We start from the raw sequence: 25,365 nt of genomic DNA on the forward strand, positions 1-25,365 counted from the left end.
TCTTCTTGTTGTTGTTCAAAGAAAGGCAACATGTGTGATTAACGGGTTTATCTTTTGTGTACAACTTGTTCTAGCTGTAACACGCTGGCTTTTGCCAAAAGGATAACTTAGCATCCCCCACATCACACAATAAAATGCAGCACATCACTTTATCAGACTCATTCTTTCTTCAAGAAGCTTTATATCTTGAACTCCTTTGAAGAATATAATGCTCATAAGTAGACTTATTCAGCACACTGGTTAAGTAACAATTTAGCTTACAGTAGAAAGAAAATTATATAGCATGCTAGAGTTATCCACGTCTATGGATACAAGCACAGAATGCTTGTTTACTGGCATAACTGGGCTGCTTCCAATCCAAGTCACATAGAGATTGTTTTCCATATATAAAGGTGCTGCTTTCTGGTTTGCTAAAGCTTCTCAAGCACCCCCCTAAAAAAATTGGTATAATGACTTCTGCCTAAATGCTAGTGCTGCTAAATGTGATTGCAAATCCAAAATGGCAACACAGATATATTCTTGTGAATCACACAGCTGGGGGCACTTAAGATATCAAGAATAGAATAAAACTCAGTCTTGGTGTTAGCAGTTCCTCTTAAAGAAGGTATAAATTTAAATGTAGGCTGTCTAATCTCAGAGAGATGGAGCACTCTACATGAGAAGGTGGTTAATCATTTATATTTTGATACATACAATTTTGATTTTTAATAGTTTATCATCTTCAGTTTTGGTAAAAAAAGAATATTAAAGAAAAAGCAGATCCTTATAACCATACCTAAAGTACCAAGTGACGTAACACGGTCCAAAGCCCCTCAGTTTCCAGCGTTCTCTAAAAGCTTGTTCAAACCTAGTTTTATAATGCATTTAAAATTGTGTAGTGCAAATTAAAACCCTGGTTCCAACAGACATCTAGAAAATTCAGACTCAAAATTATGTTTGACCTGCAAGAAATAAAGACTGTTTATACCAGTGCACCATACCCAAAAAGAGCTTCAATAGCAGCCTTCAATGTGTCAGTACCAGCAGTGCTTCCCTGTGTCTGTGAACTAATGTGTTTTATGCAAATTGATGAAAGTTTGGGAAATAGATTTCTGCTGATTCTAATATAGCACGTCAACAGTGTAATACAAACCCTTCCAACAGCTATTTTGTTGTTAATTAATAGTCCTCAGAGGTGTTCTTCTCAGACTTCCTCTCAGTTTCTATTTCTATCCTACCCCAAGACAGTCGTCTATACACACTTAGAAATCTAGCAGTGTTGCTCAAAGCCGTATGCTCAGGTCACATTACTTCATTTTCACCCTAACCTCTAGGTAAACCTTTTTAAGCAAGGCAATGAACATTATTTTAACCACTGCTCAGTTTCACTTCTGATGCAAGTCAGACAAAGAATTTAAAATATAGCAAAAAAATGTTAGTGAAATTTAGCCAGTGCCTCCATGCCGACTATTTCATTCACCACAAATAATCTTGGACCAATTTGAGTGAGAATTTTCAGAAGAACTGAAATATTATTAAGAAATTACAAGCTGGAAGCAAATGAAGAAAAAATATGAGCCCAACTGATTTCTAATGTCAAAGACAATGCATTTGGAAACTCAATTCTTACCCAACTCAACCGCCATGTGGGATTTCCTGATGAGACTGGCAGTGGGAAAAACGTTCAGTTATACTGAGTAAAAGAGGTGTAATATATGGCATTTTTATAGCATATAAAAATATTGTACCACCCAAATTTTTTCATTTTTGGTTTAAAGCCTGCTAAATGATTCACACTGGGAGTAGAATTAGACACTGATCCAGACAGTCGCTGGTTTGGTTCTATTTTTCACTCTTGCAAAAGCATCTGTGACCAGGTAGTTAGGCTGTCTGTAAAAGATAGAAGGCTGAAAGCCCAAACACCAGGTCATTTATTAACAGTGCAACTTTTACCTCTATTTTGTGGCAGTAAACTTAGTCTTTCAGGTGCACGTCCACACTCAGTACAGCCTACCTGCTACGGTACTCTGTTTCAACAGCAGGGAAGGGAAAAGAGCAACATGCCTATTGAGTATTATAATAAAACATTAAGCCTTTTAATATTATAAAACCTTGTTTAAGTAATCCCTCATGGCTTCATACACTTCTTAAAACACAAGTATGCATATAGAAGTTTTGTCAGTTTAGAGCCACAGATTTTTTTCCCCTTGAGGAAGGCTGAAACAACAGCTCCTCATGTGTGTTATTAATGAGGTGAGCTCCATGCACCAAGACAGTGACATGACATTTAAAGAAGACTTTAGTCTAATGTCAAGCCTGGGAATGGCTAATACCTGAAGTATACAAGTCAGGGAACTAACCATAGATCAGCTTCTATCATCTCCAGTTTTTGCATGTTTAGATAGTGGCATTAGTTACTTCCTCTCAAAAGGAGAGTGGGCAGCCTGATAAAAGCTTTTTATTTTCTCCAGAACAGCACCAAGCCAGTATTCCCCACATTAAAAAATCCTCCTGCTTTTCCAAGTATACAATCTATTTCCATTCATGCACCACAAAGATCATTGCATTCTTTCCAAGCACTACAAGTGTAGCTTGGGTTGACAGCGTATACTTAGCCTAAACCTTTGAAGCATCGCAGGATAATATGATAGCTTCACCTAGGTCAGTTGAGTCTTCCATTCTGAAAAAGCTCTTGGGGAAACCATGATAATTACTATATTTTTAAGTAAATAGAAACATAGAATCAGCTAGGTAAGAAGAGACCTTTAAGATTGTCATGTCCAACCTTGACCCCAGGACTGCCAAGTCTGCCACTAAGAACATGATTAAGGGCCTCATGTACACAGTTTTTGAATGCTTCCAAGGATGTGATTTCACCACTTCCCTGGGCAGCCTGTTCCAATGCTTGAGCACTTATCAATCAAGAAATATTTCCAGTCTAGAACTCCCCTGATGCAGCTTGAGGCTGTTTCCTCTTCTGTTATCTGTTGTTACTTGGGAGAACAGAAAAACCTTACCTCACTACAACGCCTTCTATCTGTCAGGCAGCTGTAGGGAGCAAAAGGTCCCCCCAGGCCTTCTCTTCTTCAGACTAAACAACCCCAGGTCCCTCAGCCATTCCCTGTAAGACCTGTTCTCCAGACCCTTCACCAGCTTCAGTGCCTTTCTCTGGACCTGCTCCAGCACCTCAATGTCTCTCTTGCAGTGAGTAGCACAGAACTAAACACAGGATTCAATGTGCAGCCTCGCCAATGCCCAGCACAGGGGGATGATCACTGCCCTGGTCCTGGTGCTAACGCTATTTCTGATACAGGCCAGGATGCTGTTGGCCTTCCTGGCTGCCTGGACACAAGCTGGCTCATGTTCAGTGGCTATCAATCAGCAAAGTAAATTCAGTAGAAGTAAATATCTTTACCAAAATTTAATTTCTTTTTTTCTTTTAGAGAGACTTCTGTTGATGGCTTCCTAATCAATTCCACAACTAGTCAGGGTGACTATAAATTACATTTTCCTTCTGTCTTCCTCCATCACAGACTAACAGGTGGAGGTGGCTACATATGGCACGCAGGGTTTTAGGTTTGCCTCACTGTTGTGTCTTATTATAATGTAGATTAAAAACCAAAAAATACCCCCCCCCCAAAAAAAAAGAAAGAAGAACTGTTGCATAGGAAGTTTGCTGTTAAGTTTCTGTCCTGTGGAATCAGTCCTACAAACAAAGGAGGAGCTTGCACCTGAAAAGAAGAGGGAAGTCTTTGAAACTCAGATATAAGTTTAAGCACCACTGTAGATGTGGACATTATATTCAACCTAAAGAAGAATATTTAGAGCCCTTATCAGATGTTTTTAGGAGTCAAGTGCAGACAAATAATTATTCTGCTCACTCAAGGAAGTTATATTACACCAAAGTAGAAACTTGAGGTCTTGGAAAGCCACACTCCTGTTACCAGTGTCATGCAGGACAGCTTTCCCTCAGTTTGGAGTATTAACCCACCAAAAGCTTCGAGACTTGCAATACGTCCCACAGAAACAAATGCTTCAAGTTTGATTTCCTCATTGTGATTAAGATACCTAGCTTTTAAGGGAGCATATTCTGTTACTGGCAGATAAATTCCTCTTTCTTCATTTACCCATTTAAGTTCAACATGAACTCTGTTTAGTCGTATTATATCACCAGTGGGCTTGCTGTGGATAAAGTGCACTTTGGTGTTGATGGGCTAAAACATGGGTGCAGCCTCATCATAAACTGAAACTACCCGAGATATACTTAACCAAGCATTGATGTAAGTTTGTGCCTCTCATCTGGATGACTGTTTTCTTGACTTGGAGTTCAGAGAGGCCAGCTGTAACTACAAACCCAGCAGGAACACTCAAGACTCTTGCTGCATGTCATTCCCATCACACATCTACATAGTCACTTCCCTTCCCAATAATCAATAACCTGACATTTAGCCCATTGTCAGAGTACATTGGTACTGACATACTCATCTTGGCCAATCTGTTCTGGCCTACAAAAACATGTCTTCTACTCATCCTGTTTTCATCATCTTTAAGGGCTTAGCTGTAGCTGTCGTTTTGTCTCAGCTAATGTTCCTTATTATTCACCTTGAGTAGTGATGGATGTAACAAACCCAACCCGGTTACCAATAACTGCCCTTATTTTTTACTTAAAAATGACTAAAGCTTAGACAATCAAATTATTTGCTCCTTAGCTGATATCAGCATTTATGTTACCTACTTTTTCTATTATTTTATGTTGGGAGACTTTTCACATCAATTTCAAATGCTATCCTGAAAAATTACCCATACAATTAAGTTTGAAAGATCTCTTTTCAGTTTAGATGTACCAAGTTATTTTATCCTCTTTAAGAATTTTATATATTAACAAGATAAAAACCTCTCTAAAACTACATTTGCTTATTCTTCAGGATTTGAACTGTCAGTGCTGTTTTGGTGATCAAAAAGAAGTATCTGCAATTCATAGAAACAGGGTGGTTTGGATTGGAAGGAATCTTAAAGATCACCTTGTTTCAAGTGCCCTGCAATGGCCAGGGACACCTTCCACTAGACCAAGTTGCTCCAAGCCCCATTCATCTTGGCCTTGACCACTTTGAGGGATGGAGCATCCACAGCTTCTCTTGGACACACTGTGTGCCAGTGCCTCACCACCCTCACCGCAATGAATTTCTTCCTTACAGCCAATCCAAATCTACTCTCAGTTCTTCAAGATTTACCAGTTCCTCTAAGATGCATGTTATAAACAAGATACTTTGCTACCCATGTTCCAGTAGTAGTTCTAACCAGCAACTCATGCAGAAAACCTCTGTTGGAAGTAAAGAGAGACCTGTGACACCAACTTATTTCAGAGCCTTCCACTTCAGAGGATTTTAATATCTGTGCCAGGCTCTTGCCCTTAATTACATATTTGAATTTTGAAAACAAAACCAAGGCAGGTAGAGCTTTTAGCTCAAACCCATAACTTCTTTTTTTCCCCTCTCCCCCAATTTTTTCAGTGTCCCACTCAAAAATATATACAGAACTTTTCTACCCTCCACCCTTCCATGTAGAGTGACTATTCACCAGCTATCTCAGGGCAAACACTCAGTATGTCCAAGTATCAGAAAAGTACCTTGCAAACACAACAGCAGCTCCTTCATGTTTATGCACTTATGCAAGTCATACATAGAAGAAAAAAATCAAGCAGTGAAACCCAAGTTGCAAGACAACATTGTGCTGCCTTATTTTGTCTTCCATTAACTAGGACTGCTTTCTGCCAAGATTTGGCAGCTGGGATGAAAGGTGCAAACACTTGTTTAGATTATGCAGATGGAAATCCATTTTGTCCTTAGGGGATTCTGTATCTCTATTGTAACCCCAAAGCCACTTAAGCATAAATCATACGATTCATTTCAAGGAACAGGTGTGACCCTGTAGCCTTCTCTCTCCAGGGACCACAGTGGAAACAACTAACACAGAAGCTCGACAAAGCTTTGAGATCAATTCTGAGGTTCCTTGAAGTCTTAAAATAGGACTTTGTATAGCTAACAGGTGCATACCTACTTACTGAAGGCATACAAAGCTTCATGGTAGACTACTTTGCCAAAATCCAGGACAGAATAATGGGAAAAAAAATACTTCATATAAACTACAGCTAAAAATTCTGAAGAGCATTTAGACCCTTGCAATTGTTTTGTAATTACCTTATTTAAAGCACTAAAATATACTTCTTGGAGTTTTCTCTTGCTTGTAAGCAAAACGCAAAGTCCCCAATTTGTCTGCAGCACTTGTTACCAAGGAGACTAGGTTTTAAAACGTAGGCCAGTAATGCTAACAATGCAAGTATAAAGAACTATTTATGTCAGTGTAATACTGAGGTTCCTTTTTAAAAGGTCTGCTTGGGTCTACCTGGAGAATTGGCAGAGCAATTCCAACAGTTTCACAATAAACATTAGTAGATTATGTCTGGAAGAATATATATACAGTTGTTCAAAATGCATTCAAGTCCCATGCTTTCTGGTGGTCCAAAACATAGTCAGTCTTCCTTTCCAGATGGCTCTCAAGCAAATACATGCTTTCTAGCAAGATTCTGAATGGCCTTGCCATGCCTGAAACATCCCTATCTTCTGAATGTAAGGTGTGTAATAAGTATAATGAAAACAACTTTTCAAGGAAAAAAAATATTGAACAACTTCAAACTTCATTTTTTCCTGTAGACAACAGACAAATTTAAATTTGAATATTCATAATACTTTACATGTTTAGTAACTAGGTTAGCTATATTATTCATCCTCACTCCAAGACACAGAATCATAGAACGGTTAGGGTTGGTAAGGACCTTCAGATCTTCAAGTTCTCCTTGCCATGGTAAAATTCGTATAAGACATTTGTTTCATCCACACAAGCTTCATTTCTATGAAGTCTGGAGTGTGGTGCCCTTTTACAGGGACTCATGTAAAACCAAGGGGCACATGCTTCCAGTACTGAAATAATTACATATGCAAGTTGCCAAACAACTTTCAATACCCCATTCTAGTGAGCTCCAGATGTGAATAACACGTTTCCACCCTGAGAGGAAAAGAAGTTCTAAAATCTGGGATTAACATCTACCACACAATGATCGTATGCATTCACAATTGGGAATACACAGATGTAACACACTAAATATGCTGCTTTTTTTTTTTTTTCCTTAAAGTTTCAATATTCAGAAATGAAATAAGCTTCTCCTGGGACTCAGGGATTGTGTATAAATAGTGGCTTCAGTCCCACCATGTGTCTTGCATTTCTTCCATAGCAGTAAGGGTGCATTTTAAGAAATAGCTTAACAGCTGTTGCAGTCTCCCTATCTGGTTTCAAGATACTTTGTTCAGTTTCTATCATTAAAGCACCTATTTGTCTATTGTAAGTAACTTCCTTAACACACAGCATGCCCAAGCTCCCACAGATTTCATTGCATGCATATGCTGTCACTTAAAAATGTGTATGCTGGTAGTTCATTGTAACTTCTTCCACTAGATCTTGCATTCATTATAGTGACAGACACGAATTGACATCCATGTAAAGCATACATGTTCTTACCCTATCTGCTGGGTAAGAGGTTTCCAATTTTAAGTTATGCTTATTCCCACTGATCACTTCAGAGTAACAAGAAAGCAGAAGACAACTTAGAAATCAGTCCTGCTTTGAGAAAGGCTGTGGACCAAAAAACCTCCAGAGATCCCCACATTACTCTCTCATTTTGCATTTCTAACTTCATGTATATTTGATAATTTCTTCAGTTATCTGCAAATGTTAGACTTGAATCTTCCAGAATGGGACCAGGGCTTTCCCCAGCTGTGCCTTCATGTCAAAATGTAAACATACCCTTTTTTTTTGTCCTTTGGGAAGCTAAAAAGAGGTTGTTTAAGTTTATTTCTTAACTAAATTAAGACCTCTGTTGTTAAGTGTCACTTACTGTCCAACCCAGATGACATCAAGAAGGGCCAAAGCCTGTTTTGCCAAACACTGACAAAATATCCTGTCACTCTTTTCTCCTAGATTCCTGCAGAAAAGACTCCCATTGAACAGTTATAGCTATCCTCCCTGTACAACAGATCCCTTAAATGCATGAGTATTTTGCTCCTTTTTGAACAGATGGCTATGACTTAACACCACGATATACTGAAATACTTCATTACCCTATCAATCGTGAACATCAGTATCTCGAGGGAAGGAGACAAGAAGGAAAGACCAGCAACTTCAACTCAGTATAAATGGATAATACAGACTGCAACAGCAAGCTCAAAATAATCAGTTTGATCTAAGACCACACACATGCCATCTCCTGGAACAAAACGTGCCCTTTGGAAACACCATCCTACCCTTAGTAGCCTGTCTCATCAGAAAAGACCATGTGCACAGCCAACACACCCTTATTTGATTAGAGCATGAGATACATTGAGAGCTGTTCTCAATGAAAACCAAGGAAAATCCTGCTCGTCTTACTAGAAGTATCCCAGGACATGTAGTAAGACAGTCATATTTACATTCCTGAAGGTGGCAGCCTACAGACCTGAGACATACGGAATTGATGGGAGGAGTGAGAAACAATGATTTGAACTTTATCCCTTGGTCACTGTTGCTTAATAGACGGAAAAACATGAGGCAGCAGAAAACCGACATGATGTCAAACTAAGGAATGCATTTATGGTCAGGGTAAACTAGCATAACCCCTGGGAAAAAGCCTTGCTCCCTCCCTAACCCAGTCACTCATCTTCATCCCTTCACTGCTTGTTCCTCTGTATTACTGTAGCCAACTCTGGAACAGTGAAATACATCATACTGGGAACACAACCCATGGTAAACTAAGTGCACCTCACACACAAAGACATAAGAGTAACCCAGCTTATTTCTCCATTTATGATGTAGGTGATCTTCCTGATGCAAAAAAAGGAAAACAATAGGGTGAGGACTAACGGCTGACAGGGGAAAAGGAAGACAGACTGTTCTTGCCTGTTTAAGTTGTAGTTGCGTTATTCTCCCAATTGCAAAGAGAATAGGATTAAAATTACTGACCATGATTAAGGACACATTTGCTTTTAAATCCCTAGATGCCTCCTGAATTTTAAACAAATAAGTTAATTATGGGCCAATGGATGGGGGAAATACCAGAAACCAAGAATAAAAAATGTGTTTGGAGCCTAATGCTATTGCTTCATTCCATTGTTCATTAAACTCAGCTGTTCAGATCTCAAGAGAAAACCCATATATTCTAATGGTAAGAGGACACTGCAGCATTCGATACACATTCAAAATCATTCATGTGCCTTGTGACCTGTCTCTTACTTATCTTAAACAGCACCAAACTCCTTCCCCTGCTCCACTCCATGTATTTCCAGAGGGGTCTCATGAGACCCCAACCTGGAGTATTACATTCAGTTCTGGGGTCCCCGCAACAAGGCAGATGGATCCAGAGGAGGGCCACAGGAAGTGATCAAAGGGCTGGAACATCCCCTCTGTGAAGGGAGACAGAAAGCTGGGTTGTTCAGCCTGAAGAAGAGGCAGCTTCAGGTATACCTTATTGCAGCCTCTCAACACATAAAGGGGGCTTGTAAGATGGACAGGCTTTTTACAAAGGTCTGTGGTAACAAGACAAGGGGCAATGCTTCTGAATAGAAAGAGGGTAGGTTTAGTTTGGGCATAAGAAGTTGCTTACGATGAGGGTGGCGAGGCACTGGAATAAGTTACCTAGAGAAATTCTAGATGCCCCATGAGTGGAAATGTTCAAGGTCAGGATCATCTTTTGACCTCTAAGGGCTCTGAGCAACTTTATCTAGTTGAAGACATCCCTGTCCATAGAAAGAGTTAGGAAAAGATGATCTTTAATGGTCCTTTACAGCTCAAGCCGTCTATGATTTCAGTATGCTTCCCAATTTCCAAAGTAAAGTTGCAGTTGCCTTTACTGGGTAAGTAGATACATGCATGTAAGTTAATTTGCATGTACCTGGTTGTTTTAGTGACTGTCACCAGAAAACCATCTGTTACCTATCAGTACTTCACTTAGTCATACCATTCTCACACTATATAAAAGACTTCAGAGATGGGCCTAGAACAGAAATCAGGATCCTGCAATTTAATTGCTTGATACTGATTACCATCCTAATTACTTGGGGTGTATTTCCTCAGAGTTATCAGAAGGTGTTTAACTCAAGACATGAGTTTCCTTCAAAGGAAAACTTGTAGTAACTTAACCACAGGCTATTGAGTCCTGCAAATAACTTGCTTGACCACCAACCGTTTCATCCCAGCAGTTATTTTCCTCTCCTATCATGAAACTGCACAGACAAGAGCTGAGACCAGAGGTGAACATATGCATGTTAATCACATGCTGACATGTCCCACAACTCAACTTAAACAGCAATGTACAAACAACTGAGCTGCATAACCCTTCATCATGAAATAAAGATTAGGGAACACAGAAGTGGGCAAGTTATTAGAAACCGACTTCTAAACATATGGCTTATCATAGACTCCATTGGTGTGTTGTAATCTACCAACTTTGGGAAGTGGTGCCTAATCACACCAGCTAGAACCACACAAAACCCTTCAGTAACAGCTTTGCCTTTGCTCCCTACTGTTTTTACTTCTCACATCGCCTTCAGTGCAAAGTCTCCATTAAAAGATTTACCATATTTTAATCAAATACAATAATTATGAAATATAATCGGCCACACATTTATGAGAAGTGCTAGTAATACGCAGTTTTATTGCACTATAATAAGCAGCCAGTAAATTACAGGAACTTTCAGCCAAGTCAAATGATCTGACTGTGCCTGATTAGTCAAGGACCTATGTTAAGAACAAAAGAAGAATGGTATCTGAATGTTAGACTTAAATTAGAAAGTTGCTGCTTTCTCTCACATAGCAACAAAACATGACAGCATTACAAGGCAAATACCAGGCTGTGCATTATTAGTTCACAAGAATCATTCCACTCAGGGCCATAGTGCATGGAATTACTCTGCATTTTAGGTGACATGTAGGAACATTCATCTTTGAAAGGCTACAGTAACTTCCAAGTCACTGTAATCATCCAGAGCAAAATCGAGTTCCAAATCTCCACGCTTCCTATTTTTCTCACCCACCAGAAACCCTTTTTGAATGCAATAGTTTCAATTAGCTCACTGAATAAATTCTGATATTAACCAGAAAACAGCTTTTTAATGCTCTGTATCAATTAGACTGGCTACCATGCACACAGAAGATTTAAAATCTCAGCTTTTATGAGCCAGTATTCTGTCCAATAGATTTATTGTCACATACCAAGTCTGACATTTCGTAAAAGCAAAAAAAGGTACTGTTTCCAACTACCTAAAGGAATATCCATAAATGATGCTTTTAAGATCTTGATCTAATATCAGAGCTGCTGATATAATTTAGTTTAGCACAAGGTATAATAAACCTAATTAGGTACAAACTTTACTGCCAGCAAGCCGTGGGGAATGAAGAGGGAGCAGTACTTTAACTGTCAGATACAAAAAGATCCAGCCTTGTCTGAAAGTAAAAGTACCCAAGAGCAAAGGATGTTTGACATCAGCATCTGCATTGCCACCTCAGGACTGCTGTGTACAGGCTACACCAAACAAATCTGCTGTGGTGACTCATTCAAATTACAGCAATATGAGCACTGCTCTGCTTCCTGCTGATTAACAAGACCTTGGTATTAGAAGAGTTTCCACACTGCTATCAGACAGCTGGCATAAAGAATAGAAAACCTTCAAAAATACCTCAAACACTCTTTAGTCAGCTAAACCAAGCACATGATTTACAGCTCACATAGTCACTGTAAGCCCACAGTAACTTTTGCATCGAGTCAAATTTAACATCTCTCCAACAGCAAGCATCAACTAATTTTGAAATAAACATTATGGGTGGAGCACATGTACATAGAGTATATGTATATGAAATAATCTCTAGTCCATGGAATGATCACCTTCCCTTTCAAGCAAATAGTTAACTGAATAGTAGCCTAATTAAAGCCATAACTAAACTAGTTACACCTAAATACTTAAACTCCACCAAGGTACTCAATGCCATTCTAAATTAACTTCTCTATTTGACTTCATTCTATGACAATTGCCCTTTTCTGTACCTTAAGGTCTTCTTTCATTTGGAAAGACAGAGCCAATGGAGGCCCAAATCAGAACCAATATTCAAGACTAGAGTATGTAATAAGACACACAGCAAATGAAATAGAAAATACATTGATCCCTTTCCTTTTGATTCTGGTATTGAATTTGTTTTCCTGTTGACACTAACACTTTTAGGTAATGCACAATAAAACGTAAGAACTCTCCAAGTAGGAAGGCATCCATTTCATCATGTTTAATTCCAGTTGCTTCCTTTGGCCAATCTCACTTTCTTTTTCCCTAACTTGCCACTTGTCTGACCTGGAAACATACCATCACATTTGATCTACCATGGTAAGGCAATCAGTACTATAAGAACCCTCAGAGAATGCCAGTAGCTTTCTGAGAATGAGCTTCTTTTACAGAACTTCACCCCATTTTATATGCTTATGTCTACCAATTCTATTCTTTAATTACTACTTAACTGCTATTCTTGGTAGTTTCTACTTCTAGAGCCTCACATGCAATATCAGCCTCAGTTCTGTAGTTCTCAGTATTTCCATCTGCAACACTTTCAGAAAGATGTGGTTATCTGCAGCCTTCTGTGTATTTCTAGAATGAAAACCGCTTGTGCATGAGGTTACACGCAACACCAATGTTATACCTTCACACTTGAAGTGCATCTCTTCCTGTTCACACCACTGATATAACTGTTCCAGAGTAGAATTTAAAGAAAAAAAGACATGATATGAAAATACTTAATTGTACTTCAACAACTCAAAAGAGAGGCAAGAAACCCATTAATGCCAGACTCTAACATGATATTCACCCATATTCTGGCATGATATTACAATTATGATGTTCTCAAGGCACTGACCTGTTCATTACTGATGCCTACAGATTCTTTCCCAAACACTGGAAACAGGATGCATCTACTGCTCTAATCAGTTGCTAGGAGGGTAAGCAACCCACTATGCTGAACTGAAGAAACGATGCCAGTTCACTAAAACCCTGCAGCAGTGCACTAAACTAATCCCATTATCAACATCTTGACAAAAATCAAATGAACAAGTGTGCAATTATTTTAATTGTTTCCTTTTCACATAAGGCATGTCAAAAGCTATTAGACCAAATCTATTTACAAAACATTTACTGAATTAATAAGATTTTCTATTCACATAAAACATCAGAGGTTACAGCAATCACACTCTTAGCCCCTGATAGGGGGGCCAATAAAGCTTTTCAACCAGAATAACTTTCTGCCTATTAAAACAATTCTGTGAGACAGCTGTTGGTTAATATCAAACATTTTGCCTAAGACAGAATTTTGGAAGGCTGTGCTATTCACCTGGTTATCATGAAGGCATTAGAACTGCTTCCCCCACTGCTCTTCACTGACTCACCCAGCCTTGGGCAGGTCTTTCTGGAGGAGCTACACTGCTCACCAACACTTACCCAGCAGCAGCACCACACACTTCTGACACAGTGGCTACAGTGCTTTCTTGCCTCTTTTATAGAGCCTATCATATGTATAAGCAATGCTGTGCAGGACAAATATAGAAAGTTAAGAACTTCAGCAGCTCACCTGGAAGGAGAGAGGGCTTGAAAGTGCACTTAAAACAGCAATACTGTGTATTCGCCATTTTCAGTACATCTAGACCGAAAGACTAAATTCATTCTACCCATGTTACATGTAGTCTGCCTTTTTAAACAGAGTACTTCATGGTGTGAACATGCAAACGGCCAAGCGTCCAAATATCCTTTGCAATGCATTCAATCCATGTGATGGTAATGAAGTTTGGACCTCCAGCTTGTGCTTAAAGTGTGGATAAAATAATTAAGTAATAAGCACATTGAAATCATAATGGATGACAACTACAAAGTAACTTGCACTATTAGTTAACTATTTAATATACAAAAAAGGAAGATACAGAACAAAAAGACACATCATGTGGTCACCCAAGTACTTGCCATCCAAATGCAACTTGTGATCTCTCCTACTACTCAACTAATTCGGGACCTATTGAAGCACTTGTAAGATATACTCTTTTTGCAGGAAAAGACCAACTGAAAGGACCTAAGTTTCTGCTAGTGTTTACATAGGAGGCTAAGTGACTATGCAATATTTACACCGCTCTGTCCATTTTTATTTACTGAAGTTATTATTTGGGTCTTGCTGCAGTTTTGAATTAAAACGTCAGAACAAGAGCAGAATATTTTCACATACTGAAAGCACAAGTAAACCGGACTTACTTCTTCTTTTATTTTGTGACATTCAAAACTGCTATCGGATCTGTTTCACATCAGAACATAACTGGACACAGTTCAGAACTGGACAACTTCACATCTTGTCCATAACTGGACAAGAGTAAATAGTCTCACAAACCAAGTGAGATCAATGCCACTTAAGTAAAAAAATTCACATTGGAAAAGGTCCACTTCATTCCAGTTTCTTTCACAGCTCCAATTGCTCAATGAACCTGCTGTAGCATCAAATCTTCATTGGGCATCTTCTTCCACTACACCCTGTGAATTTGTCAGGCCCTTAAGACCTCCTATATCAACAGTGCCAAATGGGAAAAAAAAAGCCAAATATTCCTACAGCAGTCATCATGTCTAATTAACTCAACCCTAAATATATACATTTTTGCTGTATAATTATCCTTATTTCATCACTAAGCACTATGTGGTCACAAATATGAAAGTTCTAGAGGCAAATATTTTTGTTAGAGATTAATATCATAGAATCATAAAATAGTTAGGGTTGGAAAGGACCTTAAGATCATCCAGTTCCAACCCCCTTGCCATGGGCAGGGAATATGGAGCCTCCCAAAACAAAGCTCAAAACTTAAGACCCAAGAAGCAAATGACTACAGAGAAATAGATTCTCTAAAACCAAAATCATCTGTGGTGGTTTCAAAGGGAACTTTATACTAGCTTGCTCCTTATGCAGCAGACACTAGCATGTGACTCAGGTCAGCATTATACACTAGCAAAAAAGATAAACTACATGCTTATTTCTCATGAACACGTGCCGTCCAATACTATCATTTTACCTGTTCCCTTGGTATAACTGAACACATTAAGGCTTCGAAGATACAATGATCTCCCAATATGTATATATAAAGCATTTAAGTAAATCCCAGACATGTAATTTTGCATGTATTTTTAACAACCTGTAATTAACAACTGCTCAGCCTGTAACACGAGTGATTGTTTTTTTTCCTGATGGAAAACTTGAGATTTTTAAAGTTAAAATACATAATAATACTAGTTTTACAGCAGGGTTTATAGTAAACAGGGAGATCAGTGCACATAAACCTAAGGCAAAAATAGCAAAGGACAAGGAGTTCAGTAAGGACTAAGAGAAGAGATAAACTTGTTTTAAATGGGTTATTGACAGACAGATAGAATTAAAATTACATTGCTTACTCACTACTTCTCAGCCTAGACAGACACTTAAGGGTCTATATAAAGATGAAGATGCTTCTGAGATAAGCTACTTAGCAGTAACCTACAAAACTAGGAAATAAACATATCTAACTGCAATCAAGATGTATTTCACACTTGAGAAGCATCAAAACCAGGAAAATATTATATATTATTCTGCCAGGACAATTTTTTCCATGTGGTTGCTTTTATCTGCATGAAGTAGGCACATATGAACTCACAGCTCATGTGCTGTGAGATGCAGGCCAAATACTGATTTATTCATTTGCCTTGTTGCTCTTCTAAGTATGAAAACACCCATAGGTGCTATCAGAGTAGAGACTTGGAACATATTCAGATTTAGCAAGTGTTAATACAAAGCTGAAAAATTAATAGAATGATCTTATCACTACTTTAATATTAAAACTACAGTCTGAGAGTTGTGAGTGGTCTCAATTAGGGCAAAAAAAGGGAAAGCCACAGGTAAACAATATCACCACATACCCATTGCATTTTGTTGCAGTATAGGAAACAAAGGATTAATGTATCAAGGTACTACCTGGAATCAATACTCAGTGTCTTCATAGCAAGAGAGAAAACTGTTCTTCTTCTTATGAATTATACTATTAGTTTAGAATTATGCTATTAGATAATCTGTTTTCTTGGGTTTAATCATAAAATTACTAACAAAACCCCTCAGATCCATAGGAATATTCATCAGAAGAGTGTAGATAAACTAACAAAGGTATTTTTCATGAAGCCACATACAACTGAAATAGATCTTAAACAGCATATGCTTTCCTCAGGTTCAAAACTGCTGTTTTAAACTCTTGTGCATGTGTACAACATTCAGGGTAGAAAAAGAGTTTTTAGCAGCCCCATGCAATGCCTTGTGCACTCAAAGCTTATGAAACAGGAAGATAGATGCATATGCCTTTGGTCCTTTATGTGCGACACTCACATGACTTGCATTAACTCACATATGTAGCCATTCTAAATACCTCTGTTTCTTTGATTTAAACACAGAATTGGAAGTGTGCTTCTTTTTCCTTTTCCTAAGAAGTCCCCCAGAACTAATTCTTAGCACAAAAATCCCTGAGAATACTTCACAAGCTAATTTGTGCTGTGTCTGAAGATGTAACAGGCAGTTTCTAAGTCACACATAGGATTTCTGTGTACCTGCATTCAAATGCTTGCTCAAGATAAAGGTCTGTCTAACATATTAAGGAGAAATACCACAATTGCAAATGCAAACAATAACTTGAGAATTAAAAGAAATACTGTATTTATGGGACATCATCCAGTGGGTTCTGACTTTGATGACCTGCTCTTCATATTGAAGCTTGAATCATCCACACTTGTATAAATAAGAACACAAGTTAGTTTCAAGCAATAGAGGGCTGATGTGTGTTTTAAGCGGCCTCTGTGATTGCTTTAGATAGTCCTTTATGCTGACCAGCCAACATTCTTTCAGTCACAACACTAAGCTCAGTTCAAACCCCTGCAGATCAATGCTATTATGCAACACATGATTAAGCAGCATATTCAGCCCGAAGAAGCCGCATGTTCACAGAAAGCTCCCTGCAGATCTCAAAGCAACTGAACTTCTGTTAGTGCCTTAAGAAAAATCACATACCTGACAAAAACACTATGGATCTTATTTCATGCTTGAGGCTTCATGTTAGAATATATTGTCCTCCCAAGCCTTGCGTTTTTACATTTGTAACTCAGCTTCAGAACAGTGTTTAAGGAGAATAAATGCAAACAAAAGATGGGCTCCCTTATAATGTATAATAAAATACCTCAAGGTTCCTAAGGCGGAAAAAAAATCAGATAGCGGACTTATTCTAAATATTCCCTCAAAGGAAAGCAGAAATGGGTTGAAACTGAATTAAAAATATTAGGTATATATGAAATTATTATTGTATGAGCTAAATACTATTTCACTGGGTATACTGGTGAACATTTTGCCTTCACCTTGACATTATGCACATAAGCCAGCTTGCATTGATAACAGCACCAGGGATGGAGTACAGCCAAAGTCATGGAAGCCTCAGGATCAAGCACAAAACCGGACTGGAGAACACACAGCTACACAGCTGTATAACAACTAGCCACAGCACACACTGATTACTGATTCTGTGCAACAAGCTACTCCCATCTCAACAGTTTCTTGACTTTCTACTGGGTTTATGAGCCTCACTGGTGTACAAATATCATCATATGCTGAAAGTCATCACTCACTGCATGCTTCATTTCCCCTTTGGATGGGGGGAATCTAGCAGCTCTCCAATAGAAAGACAAAGTCTGTCTCTTGTTGTCAGTGAACCCCCCCACATTAACCTGCTAGCACCTATTAACATGGATTAGGCAATAGGAACAGGATGAGAGAATCTCTTTAAAGTGCACAAAAAGGCTCAATCTATCTTTTCCAGCAGCAGCTTTTTCCTGCAATTCTCCTTCCAAGGAAGGACCTTTAGGTAAGTAGCCATTTCTTCTTGCAAGTATAACAACTGTCTTTCAAATTCATTACAAGATAGTTCAATTGTGTTGAGTACAAGCAGAAGATAAAGGTATTTTCATACCTGCGTTATAAGATGTTTCAGATGCCCCTTTCCACTAGGGCCAATAAAGACTAAAATGGAAAGGAGACAACATGGCGAGGCTACCCTTGACTGCAAGGCAGGCCTCCAATCCAGAGGCCAAATAGTCAAAAAGATGCTTTGTTCCAAAAGAGATTATGTTTTAATCCTTACCATGTTCTCACCCACAAATTATCAGTCAGCCAGAGCTTCCTAGCATGAGAGCAAACACAGTCATGCACTTCACCAGGTAAACTAAAGAACTGCAGAGCCACAGGCAAGTAACAACACAGGCGCTTCCCTCTGGAAGGGAGCTATACCTTCTACTTGCATATAACCAGCTGAAGCCATACCTCAAGCCACAGCACCCTCCTGCTATTCTTTTTTGGCCTTTAGCCCTGACCTTGCATCTGTCTTGAGCTTCGAGTTGCCTCTCCAGATGCTATAGTCAAAAGTACATGTTGAATGCAGTCAGCCTCAGAAGTCTGAAGCGGCAGAGCAGCTGCTCACCCACGGGAGACTATAGCCCTCCCAGATAAGGCTATTTCATGTAGTTAAAGTCCTGAAGTCACGTGAAATTATTTTAGGTTAAGCAGGAGCATTGATTACAAGCATTTCTAAATGTATTAAAAACAAAACACACGCAGCATACTTGGAAAGAAAACACAGAAGTTTACTTACCTTCGGAGCATTTGCTGCCAGTCTACCACAAAGGTTCGGGAGCAGGTCAGTCCACAAACAACCCTCAACAGGGCATTACCTCAGGAGGGCTGAGCAGACTAGGCTAAGCAAGTCAAAGAGCAACAAAGCCCATAAACAATTCAGTGATGGCCAAACACAGGTCATCAGGTCCAAGACAGCCCAAGAAGACAAAGCCCAGCTCAGTAAGCGAGCTGGGCACAAACAGAGCTTAAAAAAGGAGCTACTGCCTGTGATGGACCTAAAATGGCTCTGGACAGGGCGGGGGCGTGGAGTCCCAGGTGCAATTGATTAGGGCAATTAAATCCTGGTAGTGCACTTAGAGCCATGACACAGTTCTTTAAGTATTTACAGGCAAAACAATACTAAAGTATAAGTAAAACATTGGGCTCTAGGGAAAGAGGAAGATCCTACACTTCAGATACACCCACTCCCCGTACCTCATCTATCGGAATATAGTTAAAGGCCAAAAAAGCTACATCCCTTCTCCTTCTATGGCTCCACTTTCACATGTAAGTGAATAATCATCGTTTCTATTTGTACTAATTTCCTTCTGAGAAAAAAAAAATCTTATAAAAAACAGTGGAAATAAAAACTACAGGATGCTTTAATACATTCACCTAAAATCCATTTTCATCTTAAGACTTTTACTTCATAAAACAAGCACTGATTACAACTTCGCAAAGATCAGTCATTATTTTCTTTCATCTAAGCCACCTGGGACCAGTTAAGCCAATCAGCCAGGAAAGCTTTGCTCATCACTGCTGCATTCCCAAGCCATTATTTTAAATCTGTTCCTCCTGTGGGTAAAGGCAAGATATTTGGGAGCACCTGGCACTTCCCCAGCTATGTAAAGGGGGCCAATAACCTCCAGGGACTTCTCTGTTAAGGTTATCATGTTTGTCTTACAAATCTCAGAGCTGTTCTTCCAGGTATCGGGATGGGTACCCTATCTTGTTCTCTGCTGCTTCTCCCTGCTAGGGCTGGTTCCTGTCAGCTGCCAGAAAAGCAGAGATATCCAGCAGCCTGTAAGACCTAGTGAAGAGGAACAGCAGGGTCAGTCTGGGTTTGTGGCTAATGCCCATTGTCCATGTTGGGGGGAAGAGGAAGGGGATGCAGCAAGGCAGGTTATCTTTGCCATCAGCAATTCTGTGGCTGTAGCCCTGAATCCAGCATTTGTGTGGCTGACCCAGGCAGGATGATGCACAGCAGCCCCAAAAGTGGGCACGCTACCCCTGTTCTCCAAACTTCAGTCCTTGCAGGCAAAGCTCCCAGTGCCCCCAGAATGGGAGAGATGGGGATGCTTTAGGGTAAGATAGCCAATAAGCTGGAAGTATCAGCATGAAATTATGCTTTTAAGGAGGTTTTTAAGGACTTTCTTCCACTTTATGCAAGGCTAGCCTTTCACCTGTGGGCTTTAGTGACCTTTCATTTTATTCACAGTCTCACAAATGATAATCAGGTGTTTACAAGGAGGGTATCAGAATGCTACAGATGTAGACACTGATGGTTTCACACGTGCAAAGTGCACCAATACCAATAGAAGCTCATAAAGTGTTTTTGCATCTGCAGCTGCGTTGCACGGCATATTGGTGCTTTGCTGCAATTTAACTGCTTTCTGTTATATTAAGTGCAAAAGATGGTAAAACATCACCTCACAGTTCTGCCTGTAAATAAATGCCTTTCACACCTCATCTGTGGACTGCTTTTTTTTTGCTTGGTCCCACACTTGTCCCTCTCCCATTCCTTCTGTCTCTAAAATGTGTGTAGCTCTCCATGGCTATGGAGGAGGAGGCATAGGCTGACTTTTATGTATGCATTTTGAATGCTTTCAGGTCACAAGCTATGAATGTTTTTAGGCAGTTACTCTACCCACTGTGATATGAGCTACCAGATGCTGAGAGTAGGACAATTTGCACAACTAATTATGGATACTAGCAAGTGTTAAGTAGCCATATAAGATTTTTAACAGCAAGGCTGTTTCTTGTGACTCCTTTTGATAGCCAGTGTCCATAGCGTGCTGCTTTTTAATTTATGGGTTTCAGAATGTCACTAATTCAATTGGGATCAGAAATCATCTCAGTTCAAAGAATACAATTTTTAGAAAGCCACAGTCTCCTTAGTTCTTCATATGCAATAATTAAACAGATTTTCACAAGGATTAGCTTGAAAATGATTGCTGAAGCTGTACCTTCTTTCTTTCTTCCTGCAATGAGATTAGGTTTTCCCCCCTGAATGTTCCTTGAGATTTTATCTAGTCATTCTCTCCTCAGCCATGTTGTCAAACAAAGCAGATTATCACCAAAGTATCACCAAATACTTCGTATATTGGGAAAATTAAACTGATAAACTGTTTTTAAGCAGGATTCTTTGAAAACAAAACAGCTAACCAAACTAAAGTTGGAATGCAAAATGAGTCATTTCTTCAGTGTAGTATGAGCATACCAGTGAAGGGCAGATGGCTCAAACAAGTTTTAATACCCCATAGTCTAAACATTTCATCAAAACCCACAAATTGTTAATTTAATAGATAACTTGTATCCCTATTAATGCATACATGCATATTATTGTGCATATATGTATCATATAATAATATGCATACATGTATATTATTAGATGATCTTAACGTCCTTTCAAACCCTACCTATTCTATGATTCTATGATTCTATTTGATACATGTGGCTCTGCAGCAGATTAGTAAACTGACATAATGGAGCTTGACATTCTTCTCCCCTTGCATTAGAAATTACAACGTTGGAATAAGCCTTCTCTTTTTGGTGTTTTTTAGGTTTTTGTTTGTTTTTTCCTTTTTTTATTTACAAGCTGATGATCAAACGTCACAATGTTAGTATTTCCACATGCCCATGTGGGGAACAGTGTGATCAAGCTGCTTCCCACTATCTGTGCTGAACTTTCTCCAATAGTAATAGAATAACCCATGCATCACACTGCACAGTTGAATAGCCCTGAGGTGTAGAGCAATGTGTGACATCTATGCCAACTAAAACATGCAGCAGAAATGTAATGTTATTGACAAATCTGCAATTCACATTGTTTTGCTTGGAGGAAGGAGGGAACTACTTCACCCAGTAGAAGCACAATTTATTACTTGCAAATTAAAGAGGCTATTAAGTACCTTTTGAGGTACATCAGGTCAATTGGACCTACTAGTAGCATCCCATTGGAGAAGTCCATGCGTTAATCCCTTTCACTTAAGCTAGTCCATCAGCACTTGAGCCATATTCACTCAGTACCTCATTGTCAGTCTTTAAGCATTTGTCTGCAGTAGAAATTTATGGCACCTGGGGTTATAGCAGATTTGATGTTAGGAAATACTCAGTTCTGCTTTGATTGCAATGTTTATTGTAATCATGGTGTTTGCGTAGTTGGCCTAGTGCCTCAGACTAAAATTTTCCAGAGCAGTGTTAAAGGCTTAGGAAGTTTTAGATTTAACATCTTAGTGAGGTGAAAGAATATATGTGTTGAATAAGTACACTTTACTAGCTATAAGAAAGGCCACCACTGCGGATTTTCAGGACAGACCCTTAAACGTGTTGCCTTTAAGTCAGCTTATATATTAGGTTTGATTTATGTGTCTGCAAGGTAGCGGTTAGAGCATTTTGCAGCAAACCATAAAAAATAAAAAGGAGATCAATGTGCATTTTTAACTCAGTAAGCTGAGATATTACAAATGGAAATTACTTGCTACTTACAGAATTGTTAAAGATCAGCTTGCAGGTACCTTCTTACTGACAAGCAACTTTGAAATGTCATCATCACCTTAAGTTTGTTTTCTTTCTTCTAAAGTTATTGCCTTTTTTTGAGGAAAGAAAAAGTCACAGGAATCCAAAGCAAGGTAATTTCCTTTTCTGTCCTGCCTCTCTCTTCCTTCCTTCCTTCCTTCCTTCCTTCCTTCCTTCCTTCCTTCCTTCCTTTCCTTCCTTCCCTCCCCTTTCCTTTCCTTTCCCTCCCTCCCCTTTCCTTTCCTTTCCCTCCCTCCCCTTTCCTTTCCTTTCCTTTCCTTTCCCTCCCTCCCCTTTCCCTCCCTCCCCTTTCCCTCCCTCCCCTTTCCTTTCCCTCCCTCCCCTTTCCCTCCCTCCCCTTTCCTTTCCTTTCCTTTCCTTTCCTTTCCTTTCCTTTCCTTTCCTTTCCTTTCCTTTCCTTTCCTTTCCTTTCCTTTCCTTTCCTTTCCTTTCCTTTCCTTTCCTTTCCTTTCCTTTCCTTTCCTTTCCTTTCCTTTCCTTTCCTTTCCTTTCCTTTCCTTTCCTTTCCTTTCCTTTCCTTTCCTCCATTCTTTCCTTTCTTCCATCCTTTCTTTCTTCCTTCCTTCCTTTCTTTTTTCCCCACTTTCTCAGCAGAATGCAATTCACTTTTCACTTATTTTTACCTGCACGGTGGACTTGAATGCACAAAAGCCATCTCACTAAAACTACACATCAGTATGCTTGACCAGCCCAGGCCAATGGGCCATTAATACTTTCCTAGCCAGAACTGAGGGTCAGCATCCTTAGCAAAGTAACTGAGATTCCCACTTTGGGATATGCTTTTATTCACTGAGACTATGGCAACTTGTTCTCTGCTCATGATCAAGAGCAATCTTGAAAATGAGTCACTTTTTTCACTTTACTTGTTTTCCAGCTAGATTGGTTTGCTGATCGCAGTGCAGGCAGTTGCAGTTGTGTCAGCCAACACAGCTTGGGATGGAAAAGGAAAATCAGACACCTTCACCTCCTACTCAGGCGATGCCAAAATCAAGTTAAACTGGCCAAACTACGGATAAATATAAACTAGGAAATGCTCTTGAGTAAATAGCATTCTCATAGCCCATGCCAGCATGAAGGACCAGAGGAGTGAAGAGGATAGGTGGTTTGAAGACTTCACTGTTAAAACCCACACTTTTACAGCAGCAAGGGGGGAAGCCTGCACACTACTGTTTCTCACACTGGAGAAGCTGTAATGTCTTCACACTTCTCCTAAATCCATTTTCATCAAGGAGTTTGCCAGCTTTGGATAAGTCTTTCCACAAGTAAAAAATGAGCTGACTTTGTTATTTATTTCCATCACAGGTCAGCTGTAACTGAATCGGAGCTCAAAAGCTACAACAAAAAGTAACTGAAGAACAAGTTCTTTTGTAGGTTGTCTTAAGTGGTGCTCTACAATTACTCCAGTCTTCAAAGCAACTGAGCTTTGATTTGAATTTCTCTACATCTGGAGGAGCTTTCTATAACACTAATAATTGAGATCTTAAGAAGTACCTCGTACAGCTTTTCACTTCCTCATTTAAATGCAGCCCACTGAAAAGAAGCATTAAGAATGAGCATCAATTCCCATAAAGACATTAATATTTTTCTCTGCCAGATCTTTGATCTGTTCCCATTCTTACAGAGTGAGGTGGTAGTCAAACCCCTTCCAACAATCACGCAGGGAGAACAAGATCCTGGGCTGACAACAGCGTATTTCCTTCAGAGTGGCAGCATATAGCCAGTCCAGGTAGTAGTAAGTAAACACATATGACAGTGCTGTCAATCCCATTTTTTTCCCTTTAAAAAATAAAGTGAAGCTCAAAATCTGTTAGCTATGACAACTACTAGCTGCAAGTGTGGTACTGTGCAAGGAAATATTAATTACATAACTGTAATGAATTGAATTTGACTGATGCAGCGCTGTGTAGAAAATCAGTACAGGTTTTAGTAGCCTCAGTGTATAGCATAGGAGGGCAATAAGTTAGAAGTTGCTCATCAACAGCACACTTTCCTAGTGGAATCTTGAAATACCTATTCTGTGCAAAAGCTTGTTGTGGTCCAGTGCCTCTGAAATGAAAAATGGACTTCGTTTAATGTACTGTTAGCTGTGAGAATTGCCATTTTAAAGCTTAAAAAGGCTTTTATTACTATGGGTTCCAATTCTGGTAAATGCTATTTGGTTGCCTATCAAAAGCCAATATAGTAGTTTTCATGATAATCTGAATATGTCACTGAATTTGGAACCTTTAGGTAAGGGCAGCATCATACCTAGGCAAGCTTAGAAGTGTGGATGCCTGAGTATCATTAAATTCTGGTGCAAAAATAGTAAAGCTTATCTAAACAGGGTTAGTAGTACCAAATATTTCCCCCCAAAGCCCTGCTCTGGCAGACACTAGGACTAAGAGGAATCCTGTTTCACTTCCTAATCGCTCTTCCAAGGGCCAGGCTAAAGCAGAAACAAGCAGCATGGAACAGGCAGTCAGTACATTTGCCATCTAGGGAATGGGCACAGTGTAAGTTGCGTTCCTCATAGGGACAGAAAAGCAGGAGCAAAGTTCCTACCCAGGGCTTGGTGCTGCTGTACAGACTTTAATTAATACATCTGACTGAGCGTTTTGTAGTCCATAATGAAGCAAACTTCTTGTCTGCTTTTCCCTAGCAGCTCAGTCTCTCCTTTTTCAGGTTTCAATTTCAGGGTATTTGTTTCCCCTGTCAAAGCTTAATTATATCCTCTCAGTTGTCTTTTAGAGATGGTGAGAAGCAATCAGAAAGCCTAGCAGGTATGAATAAGAAACCCCTGGAATACAAGGTAAGCCGTGGGATCTGGCAAAT

The sequence above is a fragment of the Neopsephotus bourkii genome, unplaced genomic scaffold (assembly GCF_033783945.1).
Source record: "Neopsephotus bourkii isolate Nb327-2 ecotype Australia unplaced genomic scaffold, CSIRO-AGI_Nbou_v1 NB_532, whole genome shotgun sequence".
NCBI lineage: Eukaryota > Metazoa > Chordata > Aves > Psittaciformes > Psittacidae > Neopsephotus > Neopsephotus bourkii.